This window comes from Theropithecus gelada, chromosome 9, assembly GCF_003255815.1.
Source record: "Theropithecus gelada isolate Dixy chromosome 9, Tgel_1.0, whole genome shotgun sequence".
NCBI classification, from domain to species: domain Eukaryota; kingdom Metazoa; phylum Chordata; class Mammalia; order Primates; family Cercopithecidae; genus Theropithecus; species Theropithecus gelada.
Genome location: NC_037677.1, coordinates 10,832,242 through 10,849,985, shown reverse-complemented (window position 1 = coordinate 10,849,985; position 17,744 = coordinate 10,832,242). Strand labels below are relative to the sequence as shown.

Sequence of the window (17,744 nt, the reverse complement as noted above, 5' to 3'; positions counted from 1 at the left end):
GTGTGCAATGCATCTTTTCACATGTTTTAAAATAATTTCAATACCTTTTCCAGTAAAATGATTATTCATACCCTTTGCCCGTTTCTCTATTGGTCTACTAGTCTTTGTCATTTTGATTTATAGCAACTCTTGATATATATTTTCAATAGCAGGCTTATGAAATGAACTACAAATGTTTTTTTCTAGTTTGTCATTTATTTTTTTACTTTGCTTATGGTGTTTTTGTTCTGTATGTTAGTTTGCCAAGCAGAATTTTTCAAAATGTAGTTGAATTTATCTAATTTTTCTCTTACGGCTTTTGGGTTTTGTCTGATGGTTTCAAAAAGTCTTCCCCACTCTGATATCATAAAAGAATTCTCCCATGGTTCCTTCTGATAAATTTATTATTTTGTATTTTTCATTTAAAGTGTTTGATCCATTTGAAATTAATCCTGGTGGAAGGTATGGCTCTAACTTCTTTTTAACTGGATGAACTGTATTTTTTTACACTTAGAGAAGAACAATATACAAGGAAGTGTAGGTGGGATTTATAACAGCAGTCTTGAAGATTTCAAGCAAAGAGAAAATGAACAATTATTCTTGTTAGATAACTTCAACAGCTAAATTTCTTTCGGGTGTGAAGGCACACTCAATATTCTTCTCCCTCTCCTTACCAGTTGTCACTCATTAACCAAAAATATTAATCTGAAGAGTGAACTGAGATAAAAATTATAGATGGTAATTATAGATGGTATACAGTGAAAGTTTCTGAAGATGACATGAGTGATGGACTGTATTTTCCTCCCTTGCCACAGAATTCTCTTCTGTGGGCATCCTATCTCCTTGATTTCCAATGCTTTAAAAGCCTCAATGCAATAACAATATAATCATAAAAGCTAATTAGTAAAGATTTTGTGTCTTTTTAATGATGTACAATTGATTGTGGCTCGAGGACAGAACGAGAGTAACCATTCATCCGTGATGAGCATTGCATTTTATCTTCTCACAATGTGAAGGTGATGGCGTTTTTACGACTGTGTTTCCATAATGGAGACATCTGAACCAACTCACCAATCTGTTCTGAAGCATCATCTTTTACTAGTAGCAAACCTGAGCCCTTTAAAAATGTAGAGATAATTCTGGATGCCTGATTATGGGAGGAATGAGGAAAATTAATTACATATGGACCAAATGGTGAAAAAACAGTCAGGCATCATTTATCTATTCTATCTTTGCTTAATTTCCTTTTTCAACTGCACTTTTCTCCTATAAGCTCATTGGCCATAATTACATTATACAAATGCCTGATTAAAAATAACCTTAAAGCAGCTACTTAAATAACTACAATCCCCCGTCTCTCTCTTTTTTTTTTTTCTGGACCATCTCATACTCATTAATTCTCTGTAAATAAATATATGTAGATAGACATAGACACGCACAGATGTTAAAGTGTCTATTCGTGTAGAGAAGGAAACACCCTGTGGAGACTCTGGGACTTCCCAAGAAAAGCCACTCTCCAGGAATCTATTCTGCTCTAACTTCCTCTCCTGAGTCCAGTGGCCGGAAGCCTTCATTCCTGACTTCCTTCCCCGCTCACTGCCTTTCTTCTCTTTTCATAATTCCCTCCTCCACCTCAAGAGGCTCCCGCGCTGAAGCCACGCACAACTGTAGCTCCTGTCTTTGGAGTCTGGTCCAATACCCCATTTTTCAAAGGCATAGGAGTTCGGCTCTTTTCAGAGTTGGTCTGGATCACAGAGCTGTGATGAGAAAAGCGCATCGTGGGTGTGGAACTTCAGCGAGGAAGGGTAATGAGTTTGTTGTGACGTGGTTCTTTTTTTTTGGGAGGGGACGGAGTCTCGCTCTGTCGCCCAGGCTGGAGTGCAGTGGCCGGATCTCCGCTCACTGCAAGCTCCGCCTCCCGGGTTCCCGCCATTCTCCTGCCTCAGCCTCCCGAGTGGCTGGGACTACAGGCGCCCGCCACCACACCCGGCTAATTTTTTGTATTTTTAGTAGAGACGGGGTTTCACTGTGTTAGCAGGATGGTCTCGATCTCCTGACCTCATGATCCGCCCATTTTGGCCTCCCGAAGTGCTGGGATTACAAGCGTGAGCCACCATGCCCGGCCGTGACGTGATTCTTTTCTTAGATCATAGAACCAAGGTGCTAATACTGGCATAGTAATTCCCGGTTGCCATTTTGTGACATTTGAAAAGAGCTGAAGATACGCCCCTTGGATGCCTGCAGAGCAGCTCTGGGGCTTCAGCTGATGACTCAGGGTAGCCACTGAACATGGCGCTCATAGAAGGTGCCACCTGGACTCCACTCTCCTCTCTCTCTGGGATCATAGCTTCCAAGGTGTTCTGTGGCCTGTGGGCCAATTCCAGCAGCTCAGCATGCAGAAGACCGAGGAGCCATTGGTCAGTGTAGGAGGTACCTGGCATTTTGGAGATGGGATCCAGAGGTCTCTTCACACCTAATGCCCCTTCCCCTCTTGTGCCAGCTGGATGCTGACTTCATTGTGTTTGGATTGGTGGGCCCATAGGAGGAGAAAGGCTGGGCCTGGGTTGGGTAGGTGGATAGAACCCAAGGTATCTCTTTATTTCTTCTCCTGTCTTTCTAGGAGAGTAGAGTTTGATTTAAATGGAAAAGCATGAACTTTTTCTTTCCTCGTTACTCAAGGGCTGGCTCTAAGGGGCAGATACTAGGTGAAGTGGAAAGACTGAACACCGAGTGAAATGGGAGGGCTGTGGTTTTCAACCTTTAAAACTAGTGTCCTTGGAGGAGTAAAATGGCATGGAGCCACCCTCAGCCACTCAATCACCCTTCCCTTTGCTGGTGTCTGTTCACCAAACAGAAACTTTTTGCAATGAAGGGCTTGAATATTTGATACTATAACAATCTTTTTTGTGTGTTGGAGAAGGGCCAGGTACAGTAACTCATGACTGTAATCCCAGTGCTTCAGGAGGCCGAAGCAGGTGGATCACTTGAGTCCAGGAGTTCAAGACTAGCCTGGGCAACATGGCAAGAAGCCTCTCTCTACAAAAATATAGTTGGGTGTGGTGGTGTGTGCCTATGGTCCCAGCTACTCAGAAAGCCAAGGTGGGAAGATGGCTTGAGCCCAAAAGATCAAGGCTGCTGAGAACTATGATCATACCTCCAACCTGGGCAACAGAGTGAGACCCCATCTCTAAAGAGAAAAAAAAAAAAAAAAAAAAAAAAGGAGGATGGTGCTGAAGTTGAGTTCCCAGTGGTTTGAAGAATTTGTTCTGATGGCTTTGGTAGCTGGTTTTTGTAGACACCAAGTGTCTAGCTAAATAACAGATCATGAAATAGAGGGGTTTGAAATTGGAACAGGAGCTATTTTCATGAGTTACCACAATCCTATCATGAGAGAATAACCACTGCAACATACACACACCACAATGCTCAAATCTGACTGTTCTCACCTTTGACTGCCAAGGTGTTTTCCACGGAAATTCTCCTTTGGCTCGGCACAGGCCTAGATTTCCGGATGCCACGCATGACACACTTTTTTGCAGTAGAGGCATATTTAATACGTGCTGATAGCCGCTGCTGTTCTGTCTTAGACACTTTAACTGAACTTTCATATTTTGTACTTGTGCCCTGAGGCAATTTAATTAGGAAAGTTGCAATGTGATGTGCAAAAATGATAAATAAGTAAATGATATCTAATTTCCAAAAGAGGGCAGCAGCAATGGGGACTCATGGTCCCCACAGTCCCTCTTCATGTGACCCTCATGAAATCCTTGCAATTCTGCCATTCTTCTGTACGTCCCTGAGTGAGGCAGTCCCATGGTAAGGTGCTATTAAAGAAATCATACGTATTCCCTCACACACACAGAATAAAATGAACATTAAGAACGGTATCACTTCTTCCTGCAGTTATCACTGTTTATGAGACCATCACACATTTCCTTTGTTTTTATCCGGGTCCCCATGTGAAATCCTGACTCTTTGGAGCCTTTTGCCCCATTTGTTTGTTCAGACCCAGCCCTTGCTGGGATCACAGAGAGAAGCCTATGAGAGTGGCCAGTCTCTCACCTGCACCTCCCGTCCTCAAACACACATACTGCACTGGGTTCTTCTTCTTCTTCTTCTTCTTCTTTTTTTTTTTTTGACAGAATTTTGCTCTGTCGCCCAGGCTGGAGCGCAGTGGCGTGATCTCAGCTCACTGCAAGCTCCATCTCCTGGGTTCATGTCATTCTGCCTCAGCCTCCCGAGTAGCTGGGACTACAGGTGCCCACCACCAAGCCCGGCTAATTTTTTATATTTTTAGTAGAGACGGGGTTTCATCGTGTTAACCAGGATGCCCTCGTCTCGATCTCCTGACCTCGTGATCCACCTGCCTCGGCCTCCCAAAGTGCTGGGATTACAGGCGTGAGCCACTGCGCCCGGCCTGGGTTCTTCTTAGTAATGACCTCTGGGGTTCTAGCAACTCCAAGATTCAGAAATGCTCAGAACCGCGGTTTCAGGCCCTGGCCCTTTCCCAGTGCAAACTTCCTGCCTCTCTTCAAGAAGACAAGGTCAAGGTAGAGAAACCCAGGGAACCTGCACACCCTCAACTCGCCTCCTGCAGCCAGGGGATAAACTCAGGAAGCAGGAGAGGGAGGCGTGATGATATATGGCCCCAGACATAGCCAAGGTAATCAGAGAAGACTGTCAAGCAACCAAGTGTTAGAAAAGGGATGTTGTGCCCTTTTAGCATTGAAAAAGGCAAAGCCCCATCAACCTGAAAAGAATGTGAATGTCTCAGGTAGGCAAAATAAGGGTTTTCAGTCAAAACTGATCCAAGTCATGTAAAGTGAGTCTGAATTTGTGAGCTTGTGTGTGTATGTGTGTGTGTGTTTTGTTTTGTTTTGAGACAGTCTCACTCTGTCACCCAGGTTGGAATGCAGTGGTGTGATCTTGGCTCAATGCAACTTCTGCCTCGCAGCTTCAAGTGGTTCTCATGCCTCAGCCTCCCGAGCAGCTGGAACTACAGGTGCCTACCACCAAGCCTGGATAATTTTTGTTTGTTTGTTTTGGTATTTTTAGTAGAGATGGGGTTTTGCTGTGTTGGCCAGGCTGGTCTTAAACTCCTGGCCCCAAATGATCCATCTGCCTCAGCCTCCAAAAGTGCTGAGATTGCAGGCATGAGCCACCGTGCCTGGCCTTTGGGTGAGGTTTTTAAAAGACAAAACAAAACTTAATGCATCCCTGCTTGAGAAGTTTCTGCACCCTCCTCTGTGGCATGATGGCCTCCATTATGGCACTGGATGTCCCATCTCTCTTATCCACAGTGGTGATGCCAGGCCTGGGGAGATCGCCTAGAGGCGTGTCATCCACATGACATGACTGGGGTTTGGGGACTGACACATTGCTCTAGAAAGTGCAGGGGCTTTGGGAGTGGCACAGGGATGAAAGGAGAGAGAATATGGGAAGGGGATGCGATGGAGAAAGCTGAGAGGAGGTGGCCCTGGAGAATGAGGGAACACATGTATAGAGGACCCTCTCAAACTCCATGAAGTGAGACTTCACATGCAAATATTTTCACCCTGAATTTCCCTTCTCTCCCTCAGAGATGGTCCCCTCACCTCCTCCAATTCTCTCTGGGTAAATACTGCTGTCACCTGCTGTTTGTGTGTGCATGTTCATTTAGGGGAACCTAGGTCCAGGCAGTGTCTGGAACACGTGAAGGAGTTGCTCCTCCTCCTCCACAGTCAGGAGCAGGAAACTCACCTTTTAGATGGGTACAGAGACAGGTAAGCGTTTTTGCAGAAAGCCAGAGCCAGCCAATGCCAGCAGCGGAGGAATTCAGACAGGGGTTTGATCATGCTAAGAAGGACCATGGAGAGTTTGAAAGACCCTAAGATTTAGAACGTAAAAACATGACAGCCCCTGTGCAGGAAGGTCTGCCCGTCCTAGGGATGTGGATAGGTAGAGAATGAAGAGGAAGTGCTCAGAGGTTCTGACTACTGTGCAGAAAGGAAGCTATGGAGCTTCATGCAGAGAAGCATCCCCCACCCTAGGGAGGCTTCATGTAGCCTTGGCTTCCTGAACATTCTCGAATCCTTCTAAAATGTCCAGAAAACAACCAATTTAGCCAAAGGTTAAATTGAAGACCATAAATTTATATAAAGCTTGATCAAACAGCAGAACATCAAGTCTTAGGCCCAACACAGAAGGTGTCATCGCAAGACAGGGTGTGGTTTGGACAGCAGCCCCCAAATTTAGAAGCCATCCAAACCTTTCCTTCCGGGGCAGGGCGCTCTGGGCCTAGCTCACAGGGCATGCTCCTAAGGCTAGCTATTTTTCTGCTACTACCCTGGCTAAGAGAGACATATAAGGGCTGGATGTAAACTCCCAGAGGGCATCTCCTGGGCTGCAGGAGGTGCAGCATGAGGTCAGGTGGGAAGCAAGGTTTGTACTGAGATATTGAATAGAGGACCAAGAATACAGAACTGGAGGACTATGGGTGAAAAAGGTGCAGACCAGGCTGTATTATGGAAGTGGTTTCCATCCATCTCTCCATCCATGTGAACTTGCCCACTGTCCAGCTGTGTGATCTGATGAACCCAGGTTTCTGGCAAAATACAGAGGCCCAGACCCTCTGGAATGTTTGAATTTCTGAATTGAGAAAAGTGGGCACCCATACAATGTGTCCAACCCTACATCCAGCTTTCTCATTCCCTTGCATGATCTGTACATATCTCACACCCCAAGGGCAATTCTTTGTGATTTTTGTCCCATACTTGGACGTTCTTGCCTCAAACTCCTACAGGGTCCCACCTCTCCTCTGCTGGCTTGCTCCAATACACTCTTCATGAAAACTTTCCTATGGCCCCAAACTGGAAGCATTTTTCTCTCTCCTCAAATGCCGTATTTTTCTTTTGTGGTGAAGATGTGTGTATTTGTCTTCTTACGCTACTCATGACCTTGAAAGCAGAAAGCTGAAGGTATTCGGGTGTGTAGCGGAGACTACACAGTAGGTGCTGACTCCCTCATACATTTCTTGATTCTATAAACTGGAAAGCCAGGGACTGTTGTAGGCTCTGAGGACACAGAGGTAATAGGACACCATTTCCCTCTTTCGTATACTTGTTAGGAATTCAACACAACATGAAATAATCGACAAATTCGGGAAATGGTAATCTGACCATCCCCAGTTACAAATGATGTTTCATGCTACCTTCTATTCCTGCCCTCATAAATCAAGGTAATTACTTAGCAATCTGGCTATGCCTTGTAAGGCAAAAGAGCTGTTCATTTCTTGTGTCAAATGGTGAACAGGGAGGGTGAGGAAAATGGTAAATAACCCTGCCTCCCATCTGTGCCCAATCAGTTCTAAATCTTCAGGAAAAAATGCACTCAGGATCGCCAGAGAAGTGTCCTTCCAACCGTGCATGGAAAGGTAGGATTTTTTGCAGCAGGTAAGGGGCTGGCTAGAGTTAAGTGTGTGCTGAGCTTTTGTGTTTGAAAGTGAGCCTGTGCGCTTCTAACGGACTGAAAGGTTTCCTTGCCTTCTCCGATCCTACAGCAAGGACAGCAAAGCCTTCCAGGCCTGCCTGTGACATGCTCTGCACATTCTAAAGATGCCTGTGCAATGGAAAACACCACTGTCTGCTCCAGCACAGCTGCCATCCTTCCATCTTATCGACCTTAATGCAACAACTCCTCATGGGCAGAGATCTTAAAATGTGTTCTTGCCAGAAGAGAGACTCAAAGATGGGACAAACGGATCATTTAAATGCCTGTTAAAATGGAAATGGACGCAGTATAGTCAGAGGACTGTGACAGCTAAGAACATAGTCTCTGGAGCAAATCTGCATAGGTGGCAACCCCAAGCGCATGAAGTCCTAGTTGTATGAACTTAGGTAAGTACAGAGGGTTTGTACTTCTCTATACCTCCTCTCTAAATGGAGTCAATAAAATAACTTATCTTAGAAGTATTATTGTATTAAATGAATTAACATTTGTCAGGGGCTTAGAATAGTGCCTGGCAGTCACCACGTGAGTATTTATTAAATTAAAAACAAAAACAAAAACAAAAACCATAAAACTTTATCTCTTTAGGAAAAGAAAAAGAGAACATATATCCCCCTACCTTTTGATTTCCAACAGTCTACTGAGAGGCCAACATTATTTGCAGGGAAAGAAAAGGGGTAAGTTTTATCATATACAGTACATTTTTATGCTTACTACTCTCTTAAACTGAAGGAAAACATCCGAAGAGGGAAAAAGGAGTCTTCCCCGAAGGCTACTTAAATAAAACCCAAATAAATGAAAGCTCTGTAGGTAATTTAACCCTCTGGATAGAATGGCACAATTGCTACACCCTTAATGAGTATCACGTGCGTTCCTGTGGGGAGAGAAATTCCCCAAATTGGTCCTCTTTATGTCTTGTTTCCTTCTTGATGTGCAATTTCATCTTTCTGGGGCCTATATAAATCTCTCCCAGCCTGTATTATCTTCCCATTATGAGCCAGAGGCCATAATGACAGCCACCTGTTTTAATGACAGAGCCAGGATGGCATGGTTTTCAGTGGAGTGTTGTTAATCTGGGTAACCTTTCCCTTCAGGAATGCCATCCCCACCCTCTCACAGCTACGTGCCGGTTCCAGAGCACCTGTTCCCCTCTACTTTGAAAAGGTAAATGCCTCCCCAAGGGGGCTCCCCTGCCTACAGCCCAATCCCCTGCTACACAATTTGTATAAATCTTGCACTTTCGGTCGCTATGGTTTTCTCAATCAAAGCAGCAGGGGGAAAACGTGGGAGGTGGAAACGTATTGTTTGAGGGTATGCATTAACATCCCATAATAGCCCAGCCAGAAATTTGTCAACATCATTAACAGCCCCTTTCCCGGGGCTTCTATCCTGGAGCGGCTGCTGATGGGCCCTCGCTGTGACTCCTCCAGGACATTAGGTATGTGGGATCAACGGCACCACAGGGTTCATGCCAGTGACTGCCAGTGACACCATTCACTGCTCAAATACACCCAGAGAGGCGCTCCCGGAGCTCTGGCTGCCTCCACTGAGCCCCAGTGACATTCCCAGGCTCCCTGATACTGACTAGGTGGCTAAACATGGATTTCACCTTCAAAGCGGTGCTAGCAAGCCCACCTAAGTCAGGCCCAGGTAGCTCTTGGCTTGTCTCCGGTCCTGGGCACACAGCGTGGTGTAAACTGGAAATCAGATGGGCCTTGGTGCAGAGCTGGCTCTTCGTCTTACAAGCTGGAAGACCGCAGGTAGGGCTTGTCACTTCCCTAACAAAATGCTATGATGCCTATAGGTGACATATGCTGGGGTCTGGTCAAGAGCAGGTACTCAGGGCAAGTTACCTGCTTTCCTCCCTCCCGTGATACCTAAGACCTGCTTATCCGCCGAGGCCCAAGGCTACTGCATGAGGCCGAAGGAGGGAAATGCTGTCAGCTTACCCCTCCACCAAATAACCTTGTTCCCCCTGCCTCTATGCTGCGTCCCCTGGCAGCGTCCCCACTCCTGGGTTAGCATCTACTGCTCCCATCCATTCTTTTTTTTTTTTTTTTTTGAGACGGAGTCTCGCTGTGTCGCCCAGGCTGGGGTGCAGTGGCCCGATCTCGGCTCACTGCAAGCTCCGCCTCCCAGGTTCACACCATTCTCCCGCCTCAGCCTCCGAGTAGCTGGGACTACAGGCGCCCGCCACCTCGCCCGGCTAGTTTTTTTTTTTTGTATTTTTAGTAGAGACGGGGTTTCACCGTGTTCGCCAGGATGGTCTCGATCTCCTGACCTCGTGATCCACCCACCTCGGCCTCCCAAAGTGCTGGGATTACAGGCTTGAGCCACCGCGTCCGGCCTGTTCCCATCCATTCTTAGGCTGAATGTCTAAAACTCCCTGAGGCCCCAGTCCCACACACTGCTCTGAATCCACACACCTCTTTCCTGCTTCCATCCTTGTTCAGATGGAAGCCTGGGCTCTCCTCTCAGGCTGATCCCGTCTGTGCCCTGGATCCCATGCCCTCTTGCCTTCTCAGGGACTCTGCCCCCTTCCCCCCTCTCCTGGTACCTTCTATGCATTTAGATAAGTAAGTTTATCCTCTCTTTAAGAAACATCTGGCTGGGTGCAGGGACTCATGCCTATAATTCCAGCAGTTTGGGAGGCCGAGGCAGGTGGCTCACCTGAGGTCAGCTGTTTGAGACCAGCCTGGCCAACATGGAAAAACCCCCTTTTCTACTAAAAATACAAAAAAGTACTCAGGCGTGGTGGTGCACACCTGTAATCCCAGCTGCTCGGGGGGCTGAGGCAGGAGAATCACTTGAACCTGGGAAGTAGAGGTTGCAGTGAGCTGAGATCATGCCACTGCACTCCAGTCTGGGTGACAGAGTGAGACTGTCTCAAAAAAAAAAAAAAAAAGAAAGAAAAGAGCAATGTTGGGTAGCTGATATAGCTAGTTCTTCAAGAACAGTGTTTTGCCTCAGGCTCCAGAGTCCTTCTAGAGCATCTCAATCTTTCCTAGCACATGCCTAGATCGTAAGACTGATTCCCTATCCTAATCTGCTCGTCCTTGTAAGAAATATGCACTTGGGTTCTACTCCTCCCACTGTATGTAGCTCTCGGGTCCACGTGACTTTTTCCTTTCAGAGCTCAACTAACTCACTCTTCCTTCGGCCCCATGTGGGATTTCTGCCCCTCACAGGTAGCAACTTGATAGGGATACTCTTACCAAATGCTAGAGGTTCAGTCTAGGTTTCATTGCTGGCAGCACAGAAAGCCAATCACTGAGACAAGTATTGCCAGGAAGAAGACCTTATTCAGGTGACATCAGTTGGAGAGATGGGAGACAAACCCCAAATCTGTCCCCTCACCAGTGACAAAGTTAATGGTTTATATAGCCAGGAAGGACAATAGGAAGGACAAGCAAGAGGAGCTGGTTAACAGGCAGCAGGTGCATTTCATTGTACAAATATAAGTTTCTGAAGCTTCAGTTCTATGGGCATCCCACCTTGTTGGAAAATGGTTCAATACTTGTGGATCCTGCCCTGAGCTTCCACTTGGCTTGAACTCTGGTTTGTTTTTGACCACAATGGGACAGTTTCCAATTATCAAGAAATAGTTAATCTGATCATATTTTCTTGACCCTATGATTTAGTCTTCATTCTCAAGGTATTAGTCCACATCACCACAAATAATTAAGAATTTGTCCTAGAACATAGCGTGTATTGCATCAAAATAACTCTCCATCATATAGCAATTTCAGAATCAAATCTACGTATGAAGCATTTAAAATGGTCCCCAGTGATCCCTACCTCTTGGTATTCATGTCCTTGGATAATCTCTCCTTTGAGTATGGGCTGAACCTCATGACTCATTTATAATGAAGAGAGTACAGTAACAGGTATGGCATGTCAGTAGACCAGGTTGTAAAATGACTGTGACTTCCATCTTGTGGCCGGATCTTATTCTCTCTCTTGTTTGCTACAATAGAAGCCAGCTTTCCTATGGAAAGACCCACATGGCAAAGAAGTGATGGTGGTTCCAGGCAACAGAAAGGCAGGGACTAAGGCCCTCAGTCCAACAGCCCATAAGAAATGGAATCCTTCCAATAACCATACAAGTGAGCCTGAAAGCAGATCCATCCACAATCAAGTTTTCATATGAGATTGCAGCCCCCTTGACTGCAGCTTTGTGAGAGGCACAAGTGCCCACCAAAGCTGTGCCCAATTTCCTGACCCCAAGAAACCGAGATAACAAATGTCTGTTGTTTCAAGCAGCTAACTTTTGGAATCATTTTAATACATAAACAGATAACCAATATTGCATCTAAGCTAACCCTTTTGCATGATCCAAGAGTAAAGAATCACATCCAAGAGATTTTTTTTTTTCCTGAGGCCCAAATCAAAATGAAGACAGAAAACTATGTTGTTCAAATTCAAGCATGATACATGATAAGGATCATGATGTTATGCAGATTATTGACTTTTGACTTTTTTTTTTTTTTTTTTTTTGAGACAGAGTCTCACTCTGTCACCCAGGCTGGAGTGAAGTGGTGTGATCGTGGCTCACCACAACCTCTACTTCCTGGGTTCAATCAACCCTTCTGCCCTAGCCTCCCCAGTGGCTGGGATTACTGGCACCTGCCACCACACCTGGCTAATTTTTGTTTTGTTTTGTTTTTTGTTTTTGAGATGGAGTCTCTGTTGCTCAGGCTGGAGTACAGTGGCACGATCTCCGCTCACTGCAAGCTCTGCCTCCCGGGTTCAGGCCATTCTCCTGCCTCAGCCTCCTGAGTAGCTGGGACTACAGGTGCCCGCCACCACGCCCAGCTAATTTTTTGTATTTTTTAGTAGAGATAGGGTTTCACCGTGTTAGCCAGGTTGGTCTCGATCTCCTGACCTTGTGATCCATCCACCTCAGCCTCCCAATTTTTGTATTTTTAGTAGGAAAGGGAGTTTCACTATGTTGGCCAGCCTGGTCTCAAACTCCTGACCTCAAGTGATCCACCGTCATAGGCCTCCCAAAGGGGTGGGATTGTAGGTGTGAGCCACTGCGCCTGGTCGACTTTTGATTTCTAAGGTTAACTATTAAGGGGAAAGTAACACACATATCCTTCTATTACTACCATCCCAACTGAGTAAATGGAAGAAACAAGTCTTTGTTGCTTGCTGGGTGTCACTTGGCTGTTGTTTTCTCTAGCTGATTTGGGCAGATGCAAAGTGGCTCTAGGATCCAAGTGCAGTGTTAGCATTAGTGAATTCCCAAAATATCTTGTTTTCCTAGGGTAAGTTTACTTTATAACTACTACCACTGCCAACCAGAAATTAAATCAATAAATCAGTATGAGGAAATTGTCAAGAGGAGCTGGGAGTCCTGCTAGAAGAAACCAAGGGTTTATGGACTGAATTCCCACACTTCTCTGTAGCTGGCCTGCCACCCAGTTCCAGGGTCATGGGAGGCCTTGAGAGGGGGATGGCATCAAGACACTGGGGGCAGGAAAACACTCCAGCACTCTCGGTCCAAGTTGGCTATGGTGTCTCCGTAGCGTATTTCTTAACTCCTCCAGAAAAAAAGAGAAAGAAATCATTGCCAAGCTCCCTCTGCTCTTGTTTCTTGCAGGGAATACGTATTTCTAACTTATTAACCCTTTGCAGATACTTTCCATGTCTGCATGCTCAATGCTGCTTTTCTGTGAGCCCCTTTTCCCTCTGGTGTTGTTTCTCTAGAACGACATCACTCAGGACCCCGTGAAGAAGACAAAAGATCACCCTGACTACAAGTCCTGAAGTTAACACAGTTGGCATACTTAGATGTTTGCTAGAGAAATGGCCTTTTTGAGGTTTTACATGAGTACTATAGGGTCATTCACTGAATCATGTAGAAATCATCATTGCCACAAAAGTTACAGATGATCAAAACCAGCAAATAAGCCAAAAATATACATATTTTTGGAAGGAACAGCTCTCTGCAACCCTTCTTCTCCCTACCCTTCATGCCACACATACATACACTTCACATACAAACACATTGAGATTTATGCTTGGCCAGACAGGCACACTCTCAGGTTACAACTACTATCTACACAATGAGAACTACCAGAATAATAAATGAAAGCAATCCAATGCTATTCCTAGATATTTCTGTGTTTAGTGCCATGCATTTAAAATATCCATGAGTTACTGAATTTTGTATACTTCATTCAAATATGTTAGTAGAATATAAACAGAGCCATTTGTATGACACGGAACCTCTTGATACCTGTACATGTCCAAGTGACTAAAGCAATTTGTTCATTTTTGTCTGGATGCTGGACATCGTCCTTACCTCAAACCTGCACTCCTCAGTCCACACTACTCCTTTCCCCGCATGACAAAGGAGCAAGTGAGCTGCCTTTGTGGGACTTAGCAGGGATTATCTACAGTTCTTCAATGATTCATTGAGAACTGTGAACTGCCCAGAACACTGGGAACTGATTTATCTTGAATAATCAAAGATAAACATACTGCTAATCTTGTAAAAAACAAACAGAACAGAACAAAACAAAAAATCCAGGTATAACTATTGATGTCAAAAGTGTAATTCCCCCAAGTGCCACCCTTTAGAGTTAAGGTAGTTGATATATAGGGCTATGTGCTCTCTCATGCCAACCCTTTTGTTTATTTTCCCACCTCTGCATGCATAATAAATCTGGCAAGCATAAAATTTAGATATTAGGTTGGGGACCTAAATCAGAAGTAAAATGCTATTTTCAAAAACTATCTCTAATTATTGATCTGTCTATGGATGCTGCCTGACATGTTGCCAATGCTGGCTTTTCTGATTCTATTTGAGTCATTCATTTTTCTCCCTCCCTCCCTTCATTGAATAAACACTTATTAAGAATTTGCTAATTATCAGCTGAGTAGGGTGGCTCACACCTGTAATCCCAGCAGTTTGGGAGGCCAAGGTGGGTGGATCACCTAAAATCAGGAGTTTGAGATCAGCCTGGCCAACATGGTGAAACCCCAACTCTTCTAAAAATATGAAAAATAGCTAGGCCTGGTGGCTCATACCTGTAATCCCAGCTACTCGGGAGGCTGAGGCAGGAGAATCGCTTGAACCCGGGAGGGAGAGGTTGCAGTGAGCCGAGATCACACCACTGCACTCCAGCCTGGGTGACAGGCGAGACTCTGTCTCAAAAAGAACACCACCACTACCACCACCACCATCATCACCACCACTACCACCACCACCACCACCACCACCATCACCACCATCACTACCATCACCACCACCACCACCACCACCACCACCACCACCACCACCATCACCACCACCACCACCACCACCACCATCATCACCACCACCACCACCACCACCACCACCACCACCACCACCATCACCACCATCACTACCATCACCACCACCACCACCACCACCACCACCACCACCATCACCACCATCACCACCACCACCACCACCACCACCACCACCACAAAAGAACTTGCTAATTATCAAGCGCTACAGCCCAGGTGAGGGGGTTACAATAGTGGCCACACTGATAAGGTGAAGATTGTCAGGGCCCTGCCTGTATGACCTCAGCCTGCCCTGAAAGTCGCCTGCAGAACCCTCCCCAAGCCTGTGGATCTCAGGCTTTCTGACTTTCAGAGAGGGCTTTTCCTGCTGCAGGAGTGCTTGGCCTAGGCATGGAGAAAGACAGACGTACACAAGAGCAAACACCCCTGGGGTGACTTCAACTAGCGAGAGGCAGGACAGATGGAAAAAGACAGCAGCTTCTTCGTCCCTCGGTGGGACAATGCTTCACGGGGTCCCCGGTGGGCTCAAACCCGAGTTGCCCAGGCACTAACCCACCTACACTCAGGCTTTGCTGACTTCCCCCATTCCTGTCTCACATCCTCCTCCCTCATGTCCTTAGACTCAAATTCTTGTCTTAGGATCTTCTTTGGGGAAATTCAGTGAACCTACAAACTCACTTGGGAGACAAAGAAAAGAACCTCCAAATTGTCATCAACTCCTGTTTTCCCCCAAGTAATTCAAATAGTAGAATGCTAAAATAATTCAGGTTGAGAATCCTCTAAACCCAAGTTGCCTGACATGTTTGCAATGGTATTTTAACATATCCCTCAGCGTCACAAAAATCCATAAAGTGTTCATTCAAATGAAATGTGAAGGACACGGAAAACCCAGGCATATTCTCTGAAATAATTATTATCTGATGCCCAAAATACAATGCTCTCGCATTTCTCATTCTCTAAACTTAAAGATAATCCTTTGGTATTTGGGTCTTTGGACTGGCTGCTCTGTTCAGCTCTTTGTTAAATCTAAATAATATTTCCTATACTGCAAAATAATATAATACCTTGAATCAAACCAATTGTACTTGGTAAACTTTACTTGAATGCTATTTTTCATCAACATCACATGCCCATTAGAAAACAAAGAACAGCTGGCTTTTCACTAAAGTGATTAGTTTTCTATGATTGAATTCTGCATATTCAGTATTACCTATCTCCCCTCTATCTATCTTGAATTATTCCAAATTAGATTTCTATATCTAAGACACCTCAGTTTACTTTAGTGGAGGGGATAGACTGAATGCGAATAGAGTCAAAAGTAGAGAAGAATTTTGCTTCTTTAATACTTTTCAGTTCATATGGGGTAAATAAAACAAGGACAATTTTAACATCCATGCAGTCAATAAATGTCAGTTTCCAGGAATCAATTTCAAAACTATGGTTAATTCATAGTCCCTCTTTCTCTTCCTCTCTCTATATATCCATTCACCCACTATCATGCTACCTAGACTTACACTGTCTGCAGCCACTGATACAGAATGAGAACATCTAGGAACTCAATTACTTGACACAAATAACACTTCACATTGGTAAAATAAACACTTTCTAATACAAAAACTACTTTCATTCCGTCAATTATAGCTACTTATCACAAACTCAGAATTGAAAGTCAGATCTTGATTGATATTATATCCGAAGCTCATAGGATACTGTATCCTAAGCTCAATAACAGAATATTACCTTTCTCAAGTTCTTTTCAATCCACAGGCTTCCACAGCTGTTTTATGGTAATCCAGAGTGTGAAGAGAAATTACTCCTGCAGTACCAGTTTCCAAAATGCTTTGTAGCATCTTCTTAAAAAGCAAATGGGAAGAAGCCAATCAGAAATAAGGTAGAATTGGCCAAGCATGGTGGCTCACACCTGTAATCCAGGACTTTCGGAGGCCAAGGTGGGCGGATCACCTGAGGTCAGGGGTTTGAGACCAGCCTGGTCAACATGGGAAACCCCGTCTCTACTAAAAATATAAAAATCAGTCAGGCATGGTGGCACTTGCCTATAATCCCAGCTACTTGGGAGGCTGAGGCAAAAGAATCGCTTGAACTTGGGAGGTAGAGGTTGCAGTGAGCCAAGACTGCACCACTGCAGTCCAGCCTGGGTAACAGAGAGACACTCCGTCTCAAAAAAAAAAAAAAAAAAGAAAGAAAGAGAAAGAAGGCAGAATAAATAAAAACATCACATTCATTCATTCATTTTTATTGAGATGTAATTAAAGCCTAAGCATTATATTCTTAAAGCTCTGGATGAGAGACTTGGCAAGTGTCGGTTACTTCTTTCAAAGATGAGACTGGTGGCTGTGTAGTCGTTTGCTCCTCAAAGAATGGTCTGAGGACCAGAATCCTCAGAAACCCTGTGGGAGCTTGTCAGAAATGCAGAATTTCAGGTTTCGCCCCAGACCAGCTGAATCAGAACATGCCTTTAAACACAATCCTCAGGTCACTTCCATGGGCCACCTAAATTTGAGGAGCAGCTTTCTACGCTGTGATATGCCAGCATCGACACTTGTTTCAGCACTTTGCTTTTGCTTGTTTCAGCACCAGAACAAGGTAATGGTGGAAAACACCAGAAATGAAGATTCTGTCCCCAGGAATGGGGGATGCAAGTTACCAAAGAAGTGGCAAGAAAAGGTACAGACAACCAGAATGTAGTTAAAAGGGTTCCTGACTCTTCTGCCCCCAAGAACAGGCCCTACAATGATAACTGGACTCCATCCAACCCAACAAATGTTAGCTTGTCCAGTGATCCCACATAGTGTGGTCATGAGGACTTGCTTTTCATTGTCCGATCTTCAGCCTATTCAGCTGTAGAACAAGGAGATAGTGCAAAACAGGTTCCATGGAGCTCTAAGGTTCTACTAGGATTCTAGATTAAAAAAAAAAAAACCTAATAGGCTGATTATATACTGCAGGGAGAACAGTCACGTAACATGAGAATTTTTGCA

The 17,744-nt window shown here is 44.9% G+C and overlaps 1 protein-coding gene and 1 long non-coding RNA gene across 8 annotated transcripts in view; one reads left to right on the top strand and one right to left on the bottom strand.

Annotated features, from left to right (window-relative positions):
* Positions 1–17,744, bottom strand: part of CELF2 (CUGBP Elav-like family member 2) — an 871,667-nt gene that overhangs the window by 386,812 nt on the left and 467,111 nt on the right. The window lies entirely within an intron of this gene.
* On the top strand, positions 2,173–7,733 carry LOC112632107. The gene is made up of 3 exons (XR_003121255.1): positions 2,173–2,396; positions 7,085–7,195; positions 7,322–7,733. It is a non-coding gene; the product is annotated as an uncharacterized LOC112632107 (long non-coding RNA).